Source organism: Cervus canadensis, chromosome 16 (assembly GCF_019320065.1).
Source record: "Cervus canadensis isolate Bull #8, Minnesota chromosome 16, ASM1932006v1, whole genome shotgun sequence".
Taxonomy (NCBI): domain Eukaryota; kingdom Metazoa; phylum Chordata; class Mammalia; order Artiodactyla; family Cervidae; genus Cervus; species Cervus canadensis.
This window is the reverse complement of record NC_057401.1, coordinates 48,241,321-48,268,231: the sequence shown is the minus strand read 5'-3', so window position 1 is coordinate 48,268,231 and position 26,911 is coordinate 48,241,321. Positions and strand designations below refer to the sequence as shown.

The following is a 26,911-nucleotide window of genomic DNA, read 5'->3' as shown; positions in this document are numbered from 1 at the left end:
TCTTTCCACCAAGTGGCCAAATTATTGGAGCTTCAGCATCAGTTATTCCAATGGATATTCAGGGTTGATTTCCTTTCAGATTGACTAGTTTGATATTCCTGCTGTTCAAGTGAGTCTTGAGAATCTTCTCCATCACCTCAATTCAAAAGCATCGATTTTTCAGCACTCACCCTTCTTTACATCCACCTCTCACACTGGTACCTGACTACTGGGAAAACCATAGTTTTAACTATATGGAACTTTGTCAGCAAAGTGATGTCTCTGTTTTTTTAATACACTGTCTATGTTGGTCATAGCTTTCCTTCCAAGGAACAATTATTTCTTAATTTCATGGCTACTGTTACCATCCACAGTTATTTTGGAGCCCAAGAAAAGAAAATCTAGCACTACTTCCACTTTTTCCCCTTCTATTTGGCATGAAGTGATGGGACTGGATGCTGTGATCTCAGTTTTTTGAATACTGTTTTAAGTCAGCTTTTTCCCTCTGCTCTTTTACTTCATCAAGAGGCTCTTTAGTTCTTCACTTTCTGTCATTGTAGAGGTATCATCCATATACCTGAGGCTGTTGATATTTCTCTTGGCAATCTTGATTCTGGTTTGTGATATATCCAGGCTGACATTTCACATGATTCCAATTTATTAGTTCATTTACTTTACAAAATACCATATGAGGTGGTGTTGTCATTATGCTAATATCATTATGTGAGTGAGCATAGACATATTAAATTGCTTTCCCAAAGAAATCCAGCCATGTAAGTGAGCTGGTTTTCAAAGTCTAGTGTTGGCTCCAGAATCTATCACATAAATATTATTTACAGGCTCACAGAATGAGAAACCTGGGGAATAGTGGTACCTTGAACTGAAGCAGAGAATATTGGAGGAGTAAATCTGGGTTAAGTATAAGGCTTGAGTTTGGGACAAGATGTGCCTTGAGATGCACAAGTGGAGATGCTAGGTCTGGCATTCTCATGCTGAATGTGACCAGGGGGTATACCATTTTGGGACTCAGCAAAATATAGATGACAACTAAAGCCATGAGATAAATGAGATTACCCAGGCTTATACTCTACAGTAGGAAAATAGAAAGTCTCTACTGAGTAGAGGAAGGGGGGCTGGCATAGGACTTTGAGAAGGAATTGCTGAGTAGTTACAAAAAAAAAAAAAAGCAACAGGAAAAAGCTGTCACAAGTATCAAAGAGAGACTGTCATCCAAAAAGGACAGTAAACGGGTACATTCCAGGTTCTCAGAACATTTATTGACTTACTGATTGTTCATTAAACCACACTTTAACATCCACATAGTTTTACTTAGAGTGTCCTCAGGTTACTTCTATTCACGAATAAATCTATGATTGCGATCTATGAAAGATTAGCCCTTTTATCCACTTCAGTCAGAGTGAAATTTTAGGAAATTATTTTTTTCTAGAACCATAGTCAGGTTCAATCCCTGCATCAGGAAGATCCCCTGGAAAAGGAAATGGCAACCCACTCCAGTATTCTTGCCTGGAGAATCCCATGGACAGAGGAGACTGGTGGATTACAGTCCATGGGGTCACAAAGAGCCAGGCATGACTGAGTGACTTAGCACAGAACCATAATGTTTCTTTTTTCCTCATCCAATAAGTGGTCGAAACATATAATTAATTTCTAAGATCTGAAAAAAAAAAGTACATCTTCAAAATCATATGTATTGGTTAAAATCCAATTCATTTCCAGAAAATGAGTAGATTTGGGTTAATCTAATCCAACTAGTATGTAAAGGGTGTATGTATATATATATATGTATATATATATATATATATAGATAGATAGATATATATATATCACTGCAAATTTACATACACCATTTTAACTACTGCAACATCATTACAACAATTTTCACACAAGTACAATGAAGGCACACAGATACACACACTTTCAAATATTTTTGTTCTCATGGTCAATGTCTCATGGTCAAAAATTTAATTAAAATTTTTTGCACTAAGGCAAAATAAAAAAAACTAGAATTTAGATTGCATTGTATTTCATATATTATAAAGAAGCATCTGCCCTATATCCAATTTTAACCAAGTGCAAAGGTCTGTTTAGTTTAATTAATAAGAATTACATAAAAGTTTCTCCCCAACTCCCAACCTCATCATAAATGAAATGTGGTAGTCTGTCAAATCTTGGTGGTATCAGTGATCTGAAATCAGACATGCATCTGTATTCCAGAACAACTCACATGTACCAAAGTTAAATTTACATAGTTAAATGTATAAATTAGAAAAAGGGGCCAGGTAAACTATGGCAAACAGATTAAATATCTTGCAAAGTTATTAAAATTAAATTAAATTTATTGATATCAGGGACATGGCACTGGTCTGATATAGTCACCTCACAAGATTTTAAGTTATTTTCTGACATAGGGTTGCTCCTCAATGAATATTCAATCAATTTGAAGATGTGAATATATGAAAGAATTAATGACTAATTCATGATATCAACTAAAATGTCTTGGAGAAAATTTATTGAAATCTTTGATCTGATCATTGAAATTTATCAAAATTATCTTAAGTAAACTTTTGAAATGTAGTTTAACATTTTCTCTAGATTCCTGAAAAAATAGTTACAAATCAAGCTGAGAAAAAGAAATGTCTCAATAATTTACATAGTCTATTTTTATATAGTAACAATATTTCATAAATATAGAGAAATATGATTTTTATCCTTCAGTTATCCACTCTCTGTCGTCATTTTTTTTGTTTGTTTGTTTTTCTTTCTTATGAGTCAGTCCCAAAAGCTTCTGAGAAAAGCTGAGGCTTCTTTCATACCCTTTAAAATTCATTGAACTTTTTCATTAGTTCTATTCCTGTAATCAATCAATCAGCAAACTGTAGACTTTTCCTCATTAATATGTGCAGCGACTTCTAATCCTATCTCATATTTCATGTTAGGGCAAGCCATCAGTTTCTCTCAGGGGAATTACTACAGTGGCTTCCTAAACTGTATTCTGCACTTGCTCCCTAACACAATTTCTTCTCATTGTAACTAGTGACTATTTTTAAATGTTAAATCAGATTATGCCCTTCCCTGCTTCCAACCCTCCATTGGCATTCCATCATACTTAGATTATAGTTCAGCAATTCATGGTGGCCCAAAGGAATATTATATAATCCAGCTTGTGCCTATGTCTCTGAGTTTAATTGCTTTCTCTTCCCTCTGGCTCCTGCATTCAAGTTCTGCTGACCTTCTCCCTGTTTAATAGGTCAAGCTTATCCTTGCCCATGAATAAGACTTTGCTCTGCGTTTTACCAGAAAAATCCTGCATTAAATCAATATTAAGGCCTCTGTTCAAACACCCTCTTAAAAGAAACCCTGCCACTTTCTCATCTTACTTATCTTTCTACATAGCTTTCAAAACTTACTATCATTTTATACATGTTTTTCTTCCTGTTTTCCTTTCTCTTTCTTTCTCTTACTGGAATGCAGGCTCCTTGAGATCAGGCTTTTTGGATTTGGTAATTATTGTTGCATGTGCCATCTACATGAATGAATTAATAAATTATTGAAGACTTTTGACTGTTCTATCTTGTGACTATCTTTCCCACTATTCTCCAGTTCAAGAAACGGAACTTTTCATACTTTAAGCTAATAATTTTGTACTCTTATAAAATGAAATATACAATTTAGGAAAAGATATAACCTTACCAAATCTGCTGACAATGCGGGAGACCAGGTTTGAGCCCTGGGTCAGAAAGATCCCCTGGAGTGAATCCACTGCAGTATTCTTGCCTGGATAATTCTGTGGACAGAGGAGCCTGGCAGGCTACAGTCAATGGGGTCGCAAAGAGCTGGACGCGGCTAACTAACACACACACATAACCTTATTTAAATGGCAATCATTTTTATTCAACTTACCTGAATTCAAATGATAATCATTTTCCATATTATTATGTATGCATTGTCAACTGAAATTATTGTTGAGTTTCATAAGATTTACATTTTATGATTTTTAAATACTGTCTGGTAAAATAAACTATATATTATTTAGAATCAAATCAGATTATGGCAATCTGGTAAAATTTAACTGAATTTTTAGGTAGAGCAACTAAAGTTTATATTATAGAATGCAAACAATTGAGTTGAAGTAAAAAAATCCTTCATTATTTTACAGAAGAAGACACTAAAACTCATTGGGGTTAAATGAGGTGAGAGATTGAGAGATTCTGGAAACATGATAATCTGAATCTAGTTTTCTTCAACCCTGTGGCAAGAGAATTGCTTTTTATGAGAGAGGAACTACTACCATTTGTGATAAAATTATATTTATATATATATATGTATAATATATATACAAGTATATATATATACTACATATGTATACATATACAACTGTCTAAAATAAAATTGTGTATGTATGTATGTGAAAGTGAAAGTGAAGTTGCTCAGTTGTGTCCGACTGTTTGCGACCCCATGGACTGTAGCTACCAGGCTCCTCCGTCCATGGGATTTTCCAGGTAAGAGTACTGGAGTGGGGTGCCATTTCCTTCTCCAGGAGATCTTCCCGACCCAGGGGTCGAACCCGGGTCTCCTGCATTGCAAGCAGATGCTTTACCATCTGAGCCACCAGGGAAGTCATGTATGTGTGTAGGTATATCAAAATATAAAATTAATGTATTAAAAATTTAAAGCCATACAATTAGTTATTAGGATTCTAGGATTGTATCATGTCAACTTTTTATGACATTTCTATTCTTTCCATTAGATTTTCCAGCACGTTCATGAAAGAAGTTCTTAATTATTTACTGAAATATTATGAGCAATGGTAAATCAGCTTGCCACCTTGAGCGGGATAGGTACTCAGAAAATGCAAGTTGACTCTAAAACACGTAAAATTCTAAAACAGCTATTCCCATTGTGATGCTTCTGCCCTTGATGTGTTTTCATGGATCCCGACTCTCTAACTGTTCCTAAGAAGAAATACGCTCATCTATTCCTTTCTTAACCTGTTAAATAGGAATACAGATAGAGACAGAGGGAGAAGGGAGGGATAATGATGGTTAATGGCAAAATAAACATGAGAATGTACAGCCAAGTACTTCATTTCTCAATATGAATTATAGCAGAAAGCACTTTGTTAAAAAAAAAAGAGAAAGAAAGTACTTTGTTGAATCAACAGTTTCAAGGCAGTGACGCAGTGGGGACTGAGCAGGTATAAAATAAATATTTTCTGACAGAATGAAGCAATGCAGTATTTAAGGACTGAACTGTCATACTCACAGACAAGTAGAGAAAGAGAAGATCTAAGAGTTGAAATTGAGAGTACAGAAATTTCTGAAGCACCTTACAGTTCAGAAAACCAATCTTAACATATTTCATTTCAGGACCTTGAAATAGATACGCAGAAATTGCATACCTCTTTCCATCATAGAACAAAACAACAACAACAACAAAAAGAAATACTTCTTATCATTTAAATATTGTTTTATCCTAGCAAGAAAATGTGCCTGGATTATACAATATACACTTGACCCAACTATGATGCTAATGGCTACAAACACTTAATCATAATAACCCACAAAACAAGTAATATATTTTTAACACTAGAATTCTGATCAATATGTGTTAATAAAGATGTGGTTACCCATATCACCATTTGCATACTCTTAGAGGGCATTATGACACAAATTCTCTTGTCAAAGGTATATTTAAGCTTTTACTCTTGCAATAATGTAAATTAAATAGACATGAAGTACCATATCCTAAGCACTCAAGTGAAAGTGCCTATAATATCACCTTTAAAATGAAAGAGTAATAGAAATTTATTGTGTTTCTACACACTAATAATGAAATATCAGAAAGAGAAAAGTAAGAAAATAATTTCTCTTTAAAACTGCATAAAGAATATCTAAGAATAAACATTACTAATGAGGTGAAAGACTTAAATTCTGAAACTATAAAATATTGATGAAGGAAACTGAAGATGATTTAAAGAAATAGAAATACATACCATGCTCTTAGATTGGAAGAATTGATATTATTAAAATGGCTGTACTACCCAAAGTAACCTATAGATTTAATACAATCCCTATCAGGATTTTTCACGGAACTAGAACAAATGATCCTAAAATTTCTATAGAATCACAAAAGATCCTGAATTGCCAAAGAAATCTTCAGAAAAATGAACAAAGCTGGAGGTACAACCCTCTCAGTCTTTTTGGACTGTACTACAAAGCAACAGTAGTCAAAACAGCAATGGTATTGGCACAAAAACAGACTCAAAGATAAATGGAAAAGAAAAGAGTCCAGAAATAAACATGTTCATTCTCAGTCTATTAACCTACATCAAAGTAGGCAAGAATATAGAATGGAAAAACGACAATCTCTTCAATAAGTTGTGCTGGAAAACTAGAAAGTCACATGAACAATCACAAAACATTGATATTAGAACATTTCCTTTGCATTTTATTTAAAAAAATATACTCAAAACTGTTTGAAGACTTAAATGTAAGACATAAAATTGCAAAACTCCTAGAAGGGTGAAATACTCTTTGATATAAATCATAGCAAAACTTTTCCCTTGAGTCAGTCTCCTAAGGCAAAGTAAATAAAAGCAAAAATAAGCAAATGGTATCCAATAAGCTTAAAATTTTTGCTTAGCAAAGGAAACCGTCCAAAAAAGCAAAAAGACAAAATATGGAGGGACAGAAAATATTCACAAATAATGCAACCATCAAGCATTTAATATCCAAAAGACAGAAGGAGCTCATACAACTTAATATCAAATAAAAAAAAACCCTCAAAAAATGGAAAAAAGATTTGAATAGACACTTTTCCAAAGAAGATATACAGATGTCCAGTAAACACATGGAAAGATGTTCAACATCACTAATTTTTAGAGAAATGCAAATAGAAACCACAGGGAGGTATCTCACATCAATCCAATGGTTATTATCAAAAAGTCTACAAATGACAAAGGTTGGAGAGCATGCAGAGAAAAAGGAACCCCATGCTCTGTTGGTAGAAATGTAAATCAGTGCAGCCACTATGGAAGGCAGTATGGAGACAGCTTATAAAAGTCAATATACAACCACCATGGGGGCATCTATCTGGACACGCACCCAACCCAGTGTTCACAATAGCAGCATTTACTGTAGCCAAGACATGGAAGCAACCCAAGTGCTCATCAACAGATTATATAATATGTATACACACACACACACACACACACATACATACATACATATACACATCTCTGGTGGCTCCGTGATAGAGAATCCACCTGCAATGCAGGAGATGCAGGAAATGTGGTTTTGACTCCTGGGTTGGTATGATCCTCTGGAGGAGGGCATGACCACCCACTCCAGTATTCTTGCTGGGAAAGTCCCATGGACAGAGGAGCCTGGTGGATTAACATCCATGGGGTTGCAAAGAGTCAGACACAACTAAAGTGACTAAGCCCGTATGTGCACATGCACACACATACACTTGCAAACACACACAATATATGTAATATGCCACATCTTCTTAAGCCTAAGTACTTATATATAATAGAATATTACTCAACCATAAGATAGAATGAATTACTTTTATTCACAGCAGTGAAGATGGACCTAGAGAATATTATGCTTAGAGAAATATGTCAAAGATAAATACTATAAGATATCACTTATATGTGAAGCTAAAAGAAAATAATACAGATGAATGTATATGCAAAACAAAAACAGACTCCCAGATATAGAAACAAATGTACTATTGTCAAAGGAGAGAGGGAAGGAGGACAAATTAGGGGTATGGAATTAATAGATACAAACTGCTATGTATAAAATAGATAAGCAATAAGGATATTTTTATAGCACATTATACTTTTATACCTATTTTCTTGTATGATCCTATAAAGGAATACACTCTTCAAAAATAATCACTATGCTGTTCACAAAGACCCAACATAATACTGTAAATCAACTATACTTCAATTAAAAAAATATTAATCTGATAGAGACAGCCATGGACACATTCTTGATACAAGTATTTTAATTTCTCCCTTTAATCAGTCAGGATTAATTTTTCAAATTTTTATGAATTTTAGAAAAAAATTGAATCAAGGGCTTAAAATTATTTAGCAAAAAATGAATAAATATTTTATATAATTTTTAAAAGAAAGCAGCCTTGATAATTTGGTAACAAAAATTGTGTTTTATGATCCCAACTCCATTATTTTATATTATTTTATAATAATTATAGATAATTAGCTTCCCAATTAAGGGAGGAAGAAACTTGCATACCAGTAACCAAGAAGTAGGTCATCTGCAGGTGAGAGGGAGATTTGTCTTTACTTAAATAAAATTTAAAACACTGAAAATTCACCCATCTTAAGGCTTACTTTTATTTCTTAATATAGGTGAAGAAAAATAATCATGTATTCAAATCTGGAAAAAAGGTAGTTTTGCTTATATAAGGAACAAAGCTGAAATAGCTTCTTGAACAGTTATATCATTTTTACTTTGTATCACTTGAAAGCAACAGCCTCCTGGAAACTGTGAATTTTCTATTTACACATACACATAAATAAGATAGACCATATAAAATAGGGCTATCTTAGCCATAATTTTCAGAGAGGTCCAGAAATAATGTTTACTGCAAATGGATATATATAATAAATGTATAAATAAACACATCTTTATGATATTATTTCTTTATATGGGTTCTTACAGAACCTTAACTTTGTGCATCTGCAAAGTTATAACAAAGTCTTAGCTTCTCAAAAATTCATCTGTTGTAAAAATTAAGTAACATCTTATTGCCATACTTATTTGCTATTCCTATTTTGTTATCTATTTTGCCTCCATAAAAGACCTTTCAGCCAAATTAAATTCTAGGGCCATTTTCTTACTGAACCAATGCCATCTGATGAACAATGTTCATGTTCTTATCTCAAAAAACATGTTAGGTATCTGTCTCCAAATTTTTACTCAGTTTTTACAATACTTTCTGGTTCCCTTTTGATGAAGTTTGTCTTCTCTTTGCCTGCGCTCCACTCAGTGTTAAAATTCAAGGTGAGTTACTAATGAAGTGGCCTTAGCTGAAGTCATCCTTGTCTTTCAAAAACAAAAGAGAACTGGAATCATCAGGATTTGCCATATCAAGAAAAAAGAGAATAGCAATTGCTAGGAACAGGCATTGTTTATTAGTAACAAGTGTTTAGTCTTTTTAGAATATCTTACATAGAACTTATCTGGCAGTAGTCAGGATATCCATGGTACAATGTTAGAAATTCATGATGTTTAGTTTTCCATTCCGACAGTCTCACACCCTTGTTGTTTACCCTTAAGTACATAAACCATGACATTTTTTCTGAGCTGTCTGATTTCCTAAAAGGTACATCTGCCTCTTTGGGATTTTGTTCCTAAACAGTGTCTATTTTTTTTTTTTCATTGTATATACAAAACTATCAAGCACTTAAAGACTTGTCCTCTGACTGAGTATGATGCTTGTTTATGTCAACTGCCTATACCTTTGAGCCTCATTACACCTGCTTCTATAATTAAAAGCTCAGTTCAGTTCAGTCGCTCAGTCATGTCCGACTCAGCAATCCCATGGACTGCAGCACTCCAGGCTTCCCTGTCCATCACCAACTCCCAGAGCTTGCTTAAACTCATGTCCATTGAGTTGATGATGCCATACAACCATCTCATCCTCTGTCGACCCCTTCTCCTGTCTTCAATCTTTCCCAGCATCAGGGTGTTTGCCAATGAGTGTTTTTCACATCAGGTGGCCAAAGTATTGGAGCTTCAGCTTCAGCATCAGTACTTCAAATGAATATTCAGGACTGATTTCCTTTAGGATTGATTGGTTTTGTCTCTTTGCAGTCCAATGGACTCTCAAGTCTCTTCTGCAATACCACAGTTCTAAAGCATCAATTCTTGGGAGCTCAGCTTTCTTTATGGTCCAACTCTCATATCCATACATGACTACAGGAAAAAACACAGCTTTGATTAGACAGACCTTTGTGGGCAAAGTAATGTCTCTGCTTTTTAATATGCTATCTAGGTTGGTCATAGCTTTTCTTCCAAGAAGCAAGGCCATTTCATGGCCACCAGATGCCATGATCTTTGTTTTTTGAATATTGAGTTCTAAGCCAGCTTTTTCACTCTCCTCTTTCACTTTCATTAAGTGGCTCTTTAGGTCCTCTTCATTTTCTGCCATAAGGGTGGTGTCATCTGCATATCTGAAGTTTTTGATATTCCTCCCGGCAATCTTGATTCCAGTTTGTGCTTCATCCAGCCCAGCATTTTGCATGAAGTACTCTGCATATAAGTTAAATAAGCAGGGTGACAATATACAAACTTGACATATTCCTTTCCCAAGTTGGAACCAGTCCATAGTTCCATATTTGGTTTAACTGTTGCTTCTTGACTTGCATGAAGATTTCTCAGGGGGTAGGTAAGGTGGTCCTTGGTTTATAGCTGTATTATGACATGGCTTTATTCCTATTGTGTCTTTTATGTGTCTCAGTATCCAAATCTTTTTCTCTTTTAAAGATAACTAATCATCAGGAGATCAAACCCATCAATCTTAAAGGAATCAACCCTGAATATTCATTGGAAGGACTGATGCCAAAGCTGAAGCTCCAATAATTTGGACACATGATACTAACTGCCAGTTCATTGGAAAAAATCCCGATGCTGGGAAAGATTGAAGGCAGGAGGAAAAGGGGACTACAGAGGATGAGATGGTTGGCTGGTTGATTCAATGGACATGAACTTGGGCAAACTCTAGGAGATGTTGAGGGACAGGGAAGCCTGGTGTACTGCAGTCCAGGGAGACACAAAGAGTTGGACAAAACTTAATGATTGAACAAAAACAATAATCATCAGGTTTAGGGCCCACCCTAATATGGTAAAGAATCTGCTTGCAATGCAGGAAACCCAGGTTTGATCCCTTTGATCTTCTTGGATCAAGAAGATCCCTTGGATAAGGGAATGGCAACCCACTCCAGTTCTTGTCTGGAGAATTCCATGGACCTCAGAGGCTGGTGGGTTACAGTCCATGGGGTCACAAAGAGTCAGACACAGCTGAGCAACTAATACACACACACACACACACACACACACACACACTAATGTACTGTGTTCTCATCTGACCTTGATTATATCTACAAATATTTTATTTCCAGATGAGGTTACCTTCCCAGGCTCCAGGAATTAGGACATGGACACATAATTTTTTTGGGGGGAGGGGTGGCAAAATTCAGCCCACTACAATGTCTGATTTCAAGTTGTGTGTCCAATGATATGGTATGCTGCTCCAAACTATGTTATGCTGTTTCACTGAAGGTCTCCCTTTTGAAAGCCTACCATGGTCTCCATCATAATGCTTCCCTGTATCCACTTTACCTATCTTGTCCTCTATGATTTTCCTGGACTCAATTTTAAGCTATGCTTAGTGAGAATTTGAAGGAAATATTTATACAATTCTCAGCTAACCCAAAATAAGCAGTCCTTTCCTTGATTTTATTCAATAGTTTCTTCTGCATGTGGACCTCTAGAAAACTCTTTCACTTGAGTTTCAGAAGGGCACCTTTACCTACTATATATCTGATTTGATGATTTCCAAATTCAATAGATTTGAAGTCAAGTAATAAGAGACAGAAAATTTTTGACTCATTTTTGAGTATTCTATTTATAAATCAATTTTCCAGTATATTTTTTTATTTAAACACACACATACTGGTACATGGTGTTAGTGAAAGAAAGAAAACTGAAGTGTTAGCTCCTCAGTCATGTCTGACTCCTTGTGACCTCAAGGTCTGTAGCCTGCCAGGTTCCTCTGTCCATGGAATTTTCCAGGCAAGAATTGAAGGGGGTTGCCATTAGAAGGTGGTTGCCATTTCCTTCTCCAGGAAATCTTCTCAAGCTGGGACTTCAAATCTTGAGAAATCTTTATCTTTTTTATATTTACATCTATATTCCCTGAGGTATGAATATTTTATGTTGTAAAACTTTTTGTTTCTGCCCTCATTTTTTTTGTGTGTGTGTGTGTGATATGCTTGGCCTCACTATCTACTCTCACTTTTCAACCCAACAATTATCATTAATTATTCATTAAGGTAGTTAATATTTACTATATACTTAAGACTTCACTTGTTTTACTATTTCATACGTATCAACCTTGCCTTCAAAGCATGCTCAAGCTCCTCAGATTTAAGTACACAATATAATATCATTACAGTTGTTCAGCCTACCATTCTGTACATTCAGTACGGAATAACTGTAAGTATGAATAGAAACATAAATCATACACATATGAATCTAAGCATAACTATGCTCGGTTTTCAGAGACGTCTATAGTTTTTTAAGAATTAAAATAAATAACATTTTTTCTAGATCTGGAATGGCCAAGAGAAACTGAATTAGTCTTTTTTTGTTACTAAATAATAGTCAAAAATTTATCAGGCATAATTGTTAGGACAAAGAGAGCTGTGCTTAGATTTTCCAGTAGGGTGTATTTTTGCTAGTTACTTGATTAGAAACAAAGTTGTCCCCTCTGGACAGATAAGTCTGAAAAACAGATCAGCTTTGAGTGGGCTCAAGAGGAAGTAATGGGAGCAGAGATGGAATTTTACCCTCAAAGGTTCCCTCCGTAAGAAGCCGTGGTGCAGTGCACATACTGCACGACTGTGCAGAGTAGTCCTGGCTTTCGGTTACAGATCAACAGGCTTCTTCAGTAAAGAAATGAGAGTTTAACACCTTGCATAAATAGTTCATGCATATTAAGTACTTATTGCATTTCAATGCCTATGTGAATTCATTCATTTCTGCTGAATGAATCTATATAAACCCATTTTTATCTGTATGGAAATCAAGGCAAAAGAGGTTAAATAACTTGCCCAAGGTCACACAGCTTTAAAATGGTAGCATGACATTTCAAATATATGCAGCCAGATACACAAAGCATGTTCATGTACATTACACTGTCTCTCAACCAATGAATGGAATAAAAATAAATGTAAGAAAATGAGGCTACTGAAAAAGGGATAATAAGCAATAGGTAGGAGGCATTTTTAAGTCACGAAACTCACATTGTGAAATATCCACTAAAAACATCATAGTATTGAGAGAGTATTTGCTTTTTTAAAAAAGATATAAAGATGAGAGACCCTTCTATGAGTTTTAGATAAAGATCTTTAGAGTTACTATATTAGGCTAAAAGATTTTCTCCAAAGATGAAATTAAAAAAGGAGCTAGCCCTTCGATTTTGTTTGTAGTTTTGTCACTGCCAATAATTTTGGTCTCCAAGCAGTGAAACAAGTAATTCCACAATGCAATCTTTGTTAGGTCTGTAGGTACTCATTTTCTTAATTGCAAAGAAAATTATTTTAAAAGTAATTTTTCCCTCAGAAGCAATTCCAAGAGTGAAGATTAATACATAGAGACAGTGTGATTCAGTTAAAAAGTAAGTAAAATGACAATAACTTTTAAAGGAGAATAACTGAAAACAGTTAAAAGCCAATTTATTTAATTACTAGGAATCGACACCAAAGAATTCATGCTTTCTAATTTTGCCACTGGAGAAGATTCTTGAGAGTCCCTTGGACTGCAAGGAGATCAAACCAGTCTAGCCTAAAGGAAATCAACCCTGAATATTCATCGGAAGGACTGATTCTGAAGCTGAATCTCCAGTATTTTGGCCAAGTGATGCAAAGAATTGACTCTTTGGAAAAGACCCTGATACTGGGAAAGACTGAGGGCAGGAGAAGAAGAGGGTTACAGCAGATGAGATGGTTGGGTGGCATTGTTGACTCAATGGACATGAGTTTGAGCACACTTAGGGAGATGGTGAAGGCAGGCCAAGTCTGGTGTGCTGCAATCCATGGGGTCGGAAAGAGTCAGATATGACTTAGCAACTAAACAATAACAACAACAAAGGATTTTATTATTCATTTTTAGCCACATAAACCGACAAAAAATAACCTGCTTCCAGTTTACACATTTTCTGATCTGATTGTCTTAATTTTTGAACATAGAGCTATGATACAAGTAGGTTTTGATAGTGAAGAGTTACTGCTCTTGTAGGTTTGGGAAAATAGCACAAGATTCCACTTTATGTGATTCTGTCCTCAGGGAGAGAGAGGTCAGTACACAGCTAACTCCAAATCAATGTTATCATTCAATAAGAACGTGAACTCATTGGTTGCCGGACTGCCAAGCCTGCCCTATCTCATCTGAGACTTTCTGTCTGACTTGACCATCCTCCTGAAGACTGGATGCTCCATTCAGAACCTTTGCCTCCATGAAGTTACTGTTAAGATTCAGACTGAAGGAAGCACTGACAATTCTAGGCCATTCTCCCTTGTCTACATCCATCATTAAGAAACAAATAAAGCCTCTATTATTATTTAGTAATTACTTCTTATCTAGCAAACAATATACTGGACACTTAAATGATTTAATTCTTAAAGAATATTTGATAATTTACCTCTGTTTTACAGCTGTATGAAATGATATGGATGTCAGGATGAAGTGACTTGTCTAAGGCTATAGTGTCAAACAAGAAATTTACATTCACTTTTACATTTAATGTGCAGATGAATCATCTAAAGCTCTTCATAAAATGCAGATGCTGATTCAGAGGGTCCAGGTTTGCATTTGAAATTTCTAACATGACCCCAGGTAATGTTCTTACTCCCGTGGTAAGTTTTTCTTGGGGTGAGGACTGTAGTCCTTACCACATTGATGGCTCTCCTATTAGAATATGTAACTGGTCCCTGGGCTTTAAGTTTCTATGAAACCATGAAAGAAGAGGTAAGTGTATGAGCTCTGCCATCAAACTTGATTTTCTATTCTATATTTGAAATGTAGTAACTGTTTTCACCTTGAAGAAATCACTTAAACTCTCAAAGCCTCAGTTTCTTCATTTGTAAAGTAGGAGTTCTTGTAGAACTATCTTACACTGCAGATATAGAGATCAAATGAGAAAAATCTATGTAAATAGAAACACACTTCCTGGCATAGAAAGTATTCAATATTCATTAACATATTTTTAATTCAAAAAATAATAGCTTAGAAAATTCAAGAAGTGGCACCTTCAGCTGAAATCCCTCAACTCATATAACATCATATTATTTGTCTACTGTTAGGGAAAATATCACCATCAGTGTTGCCATCTAAAACAAGACAACTTTATAACTGAGTCATTTCTGCTGGCCAGGATTTTGGTGTATTTTATCTGGGTCTTCTACTCAGAGACTAAAATGGCTAAAATCGGAGTGCTGATCAAATACATCATCACCTGAAGGCTTGAATAGGAAATGCTCTCTTCCATATCCCCTTAGGCTCTAACCAAATCCATTTTCCTGTGGTTGTAGAACTAAGGCCCCCATTGTCCTACTAACTATCAATGACTGAATGTATTTCCTAGAGGCTCCTTTCAGCCAGTGCCCTGTGTCCATTGCTGTTGTTTAGCAGCTAAATTGTGTCTCTTTTACAACCCCATGAACTGTAACCCACCAAGCTACTCTGTCCATGGGATCCTCCAGGCAAGAATACTGGAGTGGATTGCCATTTCCTGCTACAGGGGATCTTCTTGACCCAGGGATCGAACCTGCATCTCCTAAGTCTCTGGCATTGGCAGGAGGATTCTTCACCACTAGCGCCCCCTGGAAAGCTTAAAGGACGGGTGTGATTGAATCATAGTCTATTTTAAGATCAACTGTGCAGTATACCAACTCACAGGAGTAAGATCTGTCAAAATCATAGTCCTCCAGATCACACAAGGAATGTACCACAGTAGGGGGGTAATATTGGGAGCCAAGTTAGAATATTGATTATTGCAAGCATAAAGAAAGCCACCATATAAACGCAGATTTGAAAACTACTTCACAAGTTAAAAAAAAAAAAAAAAAGAAACTCTAATCCAAAAAATATTAGGAAACATAGTTTGACATTTAGTGTTTTAAGCAGATATAAAGATCTTTTAAATAAGTTACCATTTAATCTTGATATTAGAGAACAGTTGAGAATACTCTATATTTTAGAAACATGATTTTTTGGAATGATATATTTTATGCACATTAGGGGCTTTGGAACAGATCCTGGAACATAAGATGTTTTAAACACTTGAAAATATCTAAAAATACAGAAAAAAATTTGCAGAAGGAAAGAAGTATTGAGGAGTATTATGTATGCATTGTTAATGTGTTTAAAGAAATATGCTCCCAACAATAAGAGGTAACAAAGGCAACACTGATTTAAAAAAAAAAAAAAATTTACAGTCATGAGCTTCATGCACTGGTTTTATGAACTAGAACAATTCTCTGCCTTCTAGAATTGGAGAATATGCATCGAGTCATTCTGCCCTATGGGCATTTCAGAGCTTTTAATCTAATAAAACCTATATGTCAGCCAGTAGCATGTCAGGGTCTCATTACCCTGCTTCCTTGGTGCTTGATGTGGACGGTTAAGTCCTAGCACAAATTTCCCCCTTAGGGTTCCCTGAGGTGGAGCTGTGCAGCTTTGCATCTTTACTTACTGACAAAGAGAGAAAAAAGATAACATTAAATATTCTATTCCTGTTTTCAGTTAAGCATTCACTAAGAACGATGAAAAGTGGAGATTACATGGCAAGGCCTAAGGACTGTGCATGAAAAGCTATCTTACATGTCTCATCAGAAGTCAGTTTCTAGCTGTTTTCAGTAGGCAAGTGAGCTGCCTCTTTGTCATAACATCACTTAAGCTTACTCGGAGACTGCCAGCAAACAAACTTAGCTTAAGTGGACCAACAAATAAAACAAAAATTTAAACGGTACTTTCATGAAAAAAAAATATTGCAAAGAGAATTGACAGAGACTTTTAAATATAATTTAGTTAACATGATTTTTACTATTAAATGATTTTGGCCTAGGAAGACATAAGAGACTTCAAAAGAAATAATTCAGGTTACCAAGTCCTCCTTGGAATAGTTTACTTTGTGGTGCTGCATCTACCTATGCTCAGTGAAGAAAATAAAATAATGGAGTAGTTTCTGTCTTTAAGTCATTCAGGAAAAAAAAAAATAAATAAATAAAGACCAAATGAATCATTAATTTAGCCAAAGAATAAATATGATAAAAAATGTACACAATTTTTACATAAAACAGTAAGCAGCTGGTTGGATTTTGCTAGTATTTTAAAATTTAAAATTATTAAAAAAAACTTCAGTAAACACTAGAGAATTAAGAAATTTTAAAGTAAAATTATAGCTGCACTTCATTTCACATTGTCTTAGCCTTTTTGACATTTTAATTGCTGTGCCATTTTTCACTAAGGTGGCAAGTGTTTTTTCACATGTGCATAACGTAGTTTGTGTTAATGTGTATTAATTAAATTATAGATGGAGGTACCAGCATGCTGGAATTTTCCCCGCTGTGACCACACTGAATATCTCCACTTTTTTCCCCCTTTTAAATGAAGGAAAGAAAAGATGAAGTTTGAAAAATGTTTTTATGCTACACGAACTCTAGTATTAATAGGTGCAAAAAAATTGAGTTTAACAAAAGAAAGACTAGAAAGCATCCGCTTCACAAACGTTAAGTCTTTCATTTCTGCATAGGAGACATTGTAGAAAAATCAATAACTCTCTTTGAGTCGAGTGATCTAGTTGTTTCTGAGAAATTTACATCTTCCTGACAGGCAGTTTGTAAGGTCTAGTTCACTTGGGTCACAAGAGTCAAGGTAATTTGCATCTTGAGCAATTTCTCTTTTTCCTTGTACCTGTTCTATGAGGAAGGAAGATTGAACTTGGTCATAAAGAGGAGCTCATTACGTCTTAGCTGAGAAGAGTAATTTTGTAGGTGTTCTTGCAGTGCAAGAGTATCATACAATGATAATATTTCCTCATAGATCTGCAGACCTACACAAACACCAGGAAATGAAAGTAACATAAACCTGAGGCATATTTGATGCATTTGACTTGACATTCACCAGACAAAATTGAAGTGTTCCGTCAAGGTCATTGGTGAAATCTGATCTCAAGATAGATATACAGATCATCTGCCAACAAATATACAAGAGGGAAATTATAGGGTACTTCTTATAAATCTGAAAAAAAGACATATTTATTCTGCCTTTTAAAATGTACAAGGTCTAAATTTCAAATAAATGTTTGTGTTATTACATACTAATATATGGCATGTAGTTTTTTTCTAGTTTGTGCAATAAGTTTAGTACAAAAATAAATAGAAACCAAGAAAGAAATGCTGATATATTTTTGAATCAGAAATAAATGCAATAGCATTAACTTTAATTATATCTTTTGTATAGCTATTTTGACTCTCACTGTTAAATATGAGTCTATCTGGATGCCAATCTAAATAAATATTTGATATAGAGTCTAAAAACTACTCTATTTCAATGTTTCCTCTCCAGGATAAAGATTGCAATGAGATTCAAATGTATTAATATACATCTTGCACTCATGGAAATTAATGTCTAGGTGTAGATGAAACATACTATTAAAACTCGCTGTATTATATTCAAATCTGGTATGCTGGATCTGACATATAAAATAGAGCGAGTGCAACTTTAAAATGGGTTCTATATACTCATTTCATAGTTTTTTCTTTACAATTTGAGCTAAATTCTCCTTTCAAAAAAAAAATATGTTATTTAGGCACCTACATTAACCCAGAAAATCTATTTGATACCACTGAACTTGAATACTAATAACCCTGGCGTAAGTTGTAATTCCTGGAAGCAGTCTACTATATCTTACAAAAATGCTCTGGCAGGGTGTTGGTCATAGGCACCATTTGGAGAGGAAAAATGGCTTTATTTATTTCTTTCATGCATAATTCCCCCATTATTTTTGCATGTAATAAAATAGATAATATTTACTGAGCACTTATCACAAGTCAGATGTCATGTTAAGTGAGGCAATGCATTTTTGATGAGTCTACAGAAAACCATTCTGAGGTGGTACAGCATGGCTGCCTTTCACTGAAGGATCCATTCATGAGGACCGTACGTTTACACAATGAAAGATTAATTTCCCACAGGTGCAAATAACAAGCTGAGTAGGTGTGTTCTTTAGAAATATTATGGTGATAATTTGGTTTTATTTAGAGTATTTCTAAATCAAGTGTCTGCAGTATTCCATGTGCTGGTTTTTTTGGGGGGATGATTTTTATTTTTTTCATTATTTTTCAGCACTGGCCCTTGTATATCCAATTTTAATATCATTATGACAAGGTATACTTTTTTTTTGCATGATCATAATGCATGCTAAAATAAAAGCATAATAAGCACAAGCACAGTTGCTTGCAGATGTTCTGATACATTTAAGCAACTGCTTGATTCACTACATATTGACAAATTAGCACTAGTTATCATTTTTATTATCAAATGTACTATTGCTACATACAAATAATGACAGGGTTTATAATGGTGCCTCCTCAGTTTTGAAAATGTGTGACGCCATAATAACTTTACATGTATTATTTTGAAATTTGCATGTACAAGGATATTGCATTTTTAAAAGTTTGATCACAGTCATATGGCTAGCATTGGTTTCCCTAGGTTTTTGAACACACAGATTCACTAAAAGGTCTGCAGATTTCCCAAAGTAAATTTTACAGCAGCAGCAAATGTAAGGGGAAAAATAGAGGAGGAAAGCTATAGGCAAGACAAAGACCTAGTAACAAATCATCTGAAAGAGAAGGAAACTATCAGTGCACTCCACTCAACAAGGCCAGAGGAGAGGAGGGACACGATAGGATATATTGACAATGGTGCACAAAGAAGAAAATGAAATATAAAGAAAATACTGCTATCCAAAAATAAATGTGGTAATTTATTATTCAACTATCTCCATGATGAAAATGACTGATTTGCTATGATAAAACTTATTAAGATAATGAGGATATGCCTATGATTATACACACTCATGCTGAGAAAACCTCATTGTTTTAATCAGAAAATGGTGCATAGGTGTAATTTTCTTGAAAACTTATTTTTTTAGTATAGGAGTATTTTTTTCTCTCCAGATATATTAATCAAAAACATATTATCTCCTTTCTGATCTATATTTATGGCCTGTATAATACAATGGATTTTCTCTGGCAACTCTCTAACATAATCACTGTTGATAAACATTATTGATCATATTTTTTACCCACCACATACAAATTTTCACCATAATGCATTTTATCTGTACATCATATATTTACATACTGAATAACTATTACAGAAAAAAATTCACCTGGGCTTTTGTCTGGTAAACAATGGCTTATCTATTTAGTCCAAACACTTAAACTTTCTTGTAGCCTATTTACTACATAAGTATAAATGTACTGGAATTAATTTTACCATGAAATAAAATTATTGCTTCTTTCTGGAAAAGGCAGGTCAAGGTACAAGGCCAGAATCAAAAGACAGCAGCAAAATGCATACATGTGTGTGGGTATGCATTTTATTGTCACTTAATCAAATAGACACAACAAACAATAATAGATGTATAAGAATAAAATATGTGCTAGTCAGTGAAAATTAGAAAATTATAACCCATCTGTTGCTCTTCTGTCCTAGCACATCTAAACAGGTGTGTGTTCCAGAGGATTCTACAATTCCTCAAAGATTCTTCATTTCAGTAGAGTGTCCGTCATTTGGCACATACACTTAAGACTAAAAATGGGTTCAGTCTGATAGCAATATCTTCATTGGAGGCATTTTTTTTTCTTACAGAAAAGCAAAACCAGAACAAATGATTAACATTCTACATTGGATGTATTAGATGTGTTTCCCAAAGAGCACTGGGGTAGCTCCTTGGCTGGATATTTTCAGAAACTCACAGTTTTTAATCCTTATGTTGAGTATTCGCATAAATGATGTTTAGCAGGAAGAAATACACCAAGAAAACCATTCTTTCAAATAAGGACAGTACCTGTAGGAATTGACATGACCCTAAACAAACAAACCGAATTGAATAAAATATTAGTTTCCAGAAGCAGAAAAAGATTAATGTTAGAAGATTCTTTGCAACTGTGTATGGAAGAATTATCCATGGTTCTACATGGAATCCTTTCTCCGCTCTTCTGCAAAGCACATGGTCCCTGTGATGCACACAGTTTGTGACCTTGCTCAAAGTTTTAGGCTTTCATATTGCAACTCTGGGAAAAGATACAGCAAGAAGTAGAAGCACAGAGTTGAGCTGTCATAAAAGCTTCACTATATTCACACTCTGTTCTCATTCATGTGTTTTATCTCCAATACTATCCACAATCTGGTGAACTTTTTTGTTCACTGTATGGTCCAGAATTTCCTTAAATCCCTTACCTCTGTGTCACCTGTTGTCTATTCTGGAAATTAAGGACAGAGATTTTAGATGATTTAAGAATCCTTAAATTAAAAAAAAAAGCAAGTTAAGATTGGAAGCTTAATATTAAGATAGTTAAAAGAGAGCATGCATGCAGTAAGCATAATTAAAAACAGGTTGAAAGAATGACATCCGAGCACTTCAAGTGTGTTGGTTAACTGCAGTTGGAAATTAAATTTATAACAAATTCTGAAAGTTGAAATACAAGAAAAATGTGTACTTTAAAAGAAATATCATGTATAGTCATATAGCTATTAGGTCTGTTTAATTAAAATATTTATTTTTTATAGAATGAGGGCTTCACCTTCTACAAAACCTTTATCAAAATCACCTTGTTTATTTATGAGCCACATTTGACAAGGTTGAATATTTCCTTCTCCCTTACATGGCTTTCAATACATCACATTCTCTTCATCTTATCACACAGGTTGCTCCTTGACAGTCTGTTTTGTTGGTTCCTCCTCTTTGACCTTTTAATGTCATGTCTGAGGGTTATGTCCTTGGCCTTCTTATTTATTCTGTTCACATGTATTTGATTGAATTTCTTGTCTAGTGTCAGGAATTCAAACATCCTCAATATGACAACAACTTTCAAATAGACAATTTCATCCTAGAACCTCCTTCAGTCCTATACATTTCTTGTAAATACTCAAGTATTAATTTCCTCCTCAATCTTCACTGCTTGATTGTCTAACATGGATTTCAGACTTGTATCTAAAACTGAATTTTGCTCCTCCACCCTCCATGAAAAAAATGTAAGACCACTAAGTTTAAAGTCATTCTTGAATTTTCTCTCCTTTTTTTGCAATCCACGCCCATTCCAGTAGTGGAATACTCCCCAAAATATTCATAATTTGAAATTTTTCATCACCTTTGTTGCTATTGCCTGACAAGAGCCACCAGTGTTTCTGGCTTGGATTATTTCCATCTGCAACACCGAGGATTTAATTGTCAAACGTGATACCCTGTGAGGTAGAGACTTGATTCAGTGTCAACCTTACTAATAATTTCAAGGATACAAATAAGCAAGAGATACAGGTGGAGCTGGGAGAATTTGAGGACCCCTAGTGGGCCTCCATATGTTATTTTTTCATCTAGTCAAATGTGTTCGTTTTATGAAACAGATGAGCTTCTTAATGAAGTATCTAGTCACTTTACACACACAAAAAGAGCCATGTAGATTATGGAACATCCTCATTTCATGTTCTATCATTGTATAAGTCACATTATATTATCTAGGACATGATAGCCAATAAATTTATTGATTCCAGGTGTGTTTACCAAAGCAATAATACAAGAAGTAAAAAATCCCGCCAAAACTTCCCATAGTAAGGACTGTCCTCCTGGTACAGATCACTCAATTTAACTGCCAGGGGGTCTGTCATTGTCATGTTTAATAGGAGATAGCCTCCTTGCTGAATTTGTCTCTTCCCCAGGAGCATCGCCTGGGTGAAGGGAATTAGTTCACTGCAGACTTGCTGTGTAAACATTTGTGTCTCACCTCATTACAATATCTCTACTCTTACTTACTACCCCTTCTCCACCTGACATTCTATTCTCCACACAACAGACAGAGGAACTGGTCAGAATTTGGTCTAATCATGTCATTCCTTTGCTCATTGCTCTGCAATGACTTGACATTTCTATTAGGAGAGTCAAATTCCTGACAGTGGTCCCAAAGTCCCTAGATGATCAGTTCTTGTTATCTCTCTCAACTCATCCACTATTCAACTTCCATTTACTTTCTCCATTGCAGCCACCCAAACCTCTTGGACTGGATGTTGCCCATATTTGGCAGGCATGATTCTGCTGCTTTTCTCATAGATAAACACAAGGACAACTCCTTTACTTCAAGTATTTGCTGGATTTGCACTTTCTCAATGTGTGGATCCTATTTAAAACTGAAATTACCTATCCTCTCCGCCACTCACACACACACACACACACACTTCAACTATTTGTGATCTCTTTACTGTGCTTTACTTCTTTACCTTATTAATGATCAATTATTATTAACAACTATTTCCTGCCTTACTTTGTTAGAATGCAAATCTCAAAAAAGCAAGGGTTTTTATCTCTTTGTTCACTGATGTAACCCTGACACTGAGAAAAGGACCTGATATACAGTAGATGCTAAATATTTCTGAAGGAATACATGACTGCACCAGGAGTGTATAGCTGCTCATTTTAATTGGGTATCTGGTCATCCTTTGACTAGAAGCTAATGTTTTTCCTTGTTTGTATCACACTGCCTGATAGTTTGTTGAGATCATATCTTTTCCCAGAATAATTTTCATTTAAAATACTTCTTCTCTTTCTAAATGTTTAAGAACCAAATAACCAGATTAAGATCATTCAAGTATTTTGGCTCAAAACATATAAAGGGTGGGTTAATCAATAACTCTAGAAAACAGTCATTTTTACAATTATTCACTGTCAAGTCCTTTATTGCATAATTTTGATAAATTATATGAAATACATATATTTAAAAAAAAATATTTTAACAGGTATAAAATGTAGTAAAACATTGTAAAATAATTATATAGAAAACATTCATTTTATAGACATGCTGCTGCTCTAATTAGTATATTTTAGGAATATTTTCAGATCAATGTTTATATTTTAAAAAAAAATTCTTACTTTTAAAAGTGATCACAACCTGAAAAGGTTAGACATTTTAAAAGTTTTTAAAAAATGACTGTAAAAGTCAACTTGAATCAAATCTAAGAAATCTTTTAACTGACAAGTAATGCTGTCTAAATATCTTGAGGTTCAGAAGAAACTTGAATGGTTGATCCTCAATTTTTATGTTTCATATGGAAATATTTGGAAAGAAAATAACTGAGAATCATCAACTAGTCTAAAAAAGATCATCATTCACCCTTTGCAGTCATATACATTTAATGGCATGATACATACATATGAATGAGAAAAGAGAGACCTCAATTTGTTTAGATTAGGCCCATTTCAATCAGCAAGAGAAAATGCATACAAGAATGGATGTGGTTTGTGGGACAATGTGTTAAAATCTCTCCGTTTATATTCTGAGGGCTGCTGGTCACATGAATGATTTTAAGCGGCAGAATATATAAATGCCAATCAAGTAAATTACTCATGGAAAGCCCATGCCTTACTGAAAGAAAGGTACCCCAGGGAACTAGAATGACCTTACACACTGCCAAACCGAAGTGGATTGAAAAGTTTAATGCCATGGACAGATTTTGACAGTGGTAATGGTATTGGTGTCCTTGGCTTGTTCCTACTCTGGGGAGTTATAACTTTAAAAGCTTTGATTTTTGTTTATCATGACAAGTTCTTCAAATATATTGCTCTTCAGACTCAATGGCTTTGGCATGACCCATTTCCCTTCTATAGGTCTGAGGTCAACCATAAGAAAATAAAACATGGCACTATTTTAAATGTCATAATTTAAATCTTTAATTTTACTTTGGAACATATAAATACCATAAATTTACAGTGCTATAAACAGGTAATGACATCATGATGAAAACTAGATTTTCTCATTTTATATAGGTTTGGATATTTCTTTTTATAAAGCATTTTGTATATGACTCCTCTGGGTCTGGTTTCATTAACGACATGAAAGTTAAGCTTTAAAAATCCATATTACATTCCTAATAGCTTTCCTCTGGCACATGAATATATATCTGACCCAAAATATATCTGACCCAAAGGGTGACATCAACCTTTCCTTTCTCAATCATATTGACTTCTCTCAATTTCTCCTCATAACACCATCATTAGGGTGGATACTTTTCCATTGTTTCTAAAGGTCATCATTGTGCTCTTAATACATATAACTGTCAGGAGTGGCAGCTGAACAAGGACAAAAGAATTCTCATGTCACTAAGGTGGGATGTGGAGGACAGACAGGAAAGGGTGGAAGTAGTTTATTCATTGTAGGTTCTGCACCAGTATCATCGTTGTTCTGGTTAAGCACAGCTCGCAACTGTATGAAATGAGAGTGCTGTAAGTGTACATCCATGGAGATTATATGTATATTTGTAGGTATGTATTAATTTTTAATGAATAGCAATTTAAAATTATGTGATTGTTTTCTTCTGTCCTACTTTCCATTATTACATTACTGGTCTCCTCTAAGCCCACTGTGTTCAGTTGCTCACTCATGTCTGATTCTTCGACACCCCATGGACTCTTGCCCATCAGACTCCTCTGTCCATGGAATTTTTCACACAAGAATACTGGAGCGGGTTGCTATTTCCTCCTCCAGGGATCTTCCCAACTGTGGATAGAACTTGTGTCTCTTGAGTCGCCTGCATTGATGGATGGATTCTTTATCAGTGCACCACCTGGGAAGCCTCAACTGTTATGGCCTGTTCTTTTAAATTCTGTTTGATAAGGCTTCATTCTCTGACTAATATGATATCCTCTATTTACATAGTGATTGCTCATATATTTTCCTGTCATCAGAAATCTTTCATGGACTTTGTTATCTTGAAGGAAGGGGTCATTTAATTTCAAAACAGTTTATTTAGCATGCATTATTATAGAGCCAGCTGAAGACAGAGGGATACAGACATAATGATATCCATGCTTGTTTCTCTCCCATTTCCTTTTTATTCTATATACACTACAAGTAAAGGAGGAAACTTTGGCTTTTGTTTGTGGGCTTTTCATTTTTTCCATTTCTTTCCATCCTGGCTCTCCTTGCAGCTTTCAGATACAGACACACATTATCTATGCCGCACATGATTCAAGTACTGTTATGAGTTATGTGGTACAATGTCTGATGTATGTCGTATAGAAAAATAAAGGGTCTAATACATTCCTTCAAAGAATAATCAAAGTAAATAATGTGCGCATGAAGCATACACTGCACAAATAAATACCACGAAGAGACAGCAGCCCTTGCCATGGGGCACACATCTTCCCTGGTGACCTCCCATTGACAATAATGACACTCCGCTGAGGAAGAATAAGGATCCTTTCTTATGTCAGACAAAAAGAAAGGACTCCTATTTTGGACACATTTCATTTGTTCTTTTTCTATCTGTCCCTCTGTCTATCTGCCCAGCCAAGCTCTTTGACTCTTGTCTATTTCGCTGTCTGTTTCCCTTATGTTCCTGTCTGTCAATCTTTGTCTCTTGCTCTCTGTTTTTTTCTATTGTGTTACCCTTTGACCCTTGATCTTATCCTATTTTCCTGTTTTTTTTCTCTTTGTCTCTCTCTTTGTGTGTGAATGTGTCTCTCTTTACACACACTCCTATGCATTTCCTCATTTTCACTTTACCTTCTTCTCATATTTATATACAGAGAGATATACATACATAATTAACACCTTATAGGTTGAACTCATTACTGTTTTACTCTCTTGCCCAGTAAAATATCAGTCACACTATCCCACTTACCGAGCCAAATTTTTTCCTTACAGCCAAATTTCTTTTTAAAAACTTCCTAAGAGTCTGAAAATGAATGGTCTTATCCACACTAATGACAGTATGCACTATATTTGCATAGCACATTTTCAGTCAAACTGCCCTGCAGCCCGTTTAGACCTCTGACTTCAAGAATGCACACAGAATTGTTTAACACAATGACC

General features: G+C 34.9%; 1 protein-coding gene across 1 annotated transcript in view; it reads right to left on the bottom strand.

Annotated features, from left to right (window-relative positions):
- The window catches only part of CDH12 (cadherin 12), a 440,616-nt gene that overhangs the window by 363,027 nt on the left and 50,678 nt on the right, over nt 1–26,911 (bottom strand). The gene's annotated exons all lie outside the window — the stretch shown is intronic.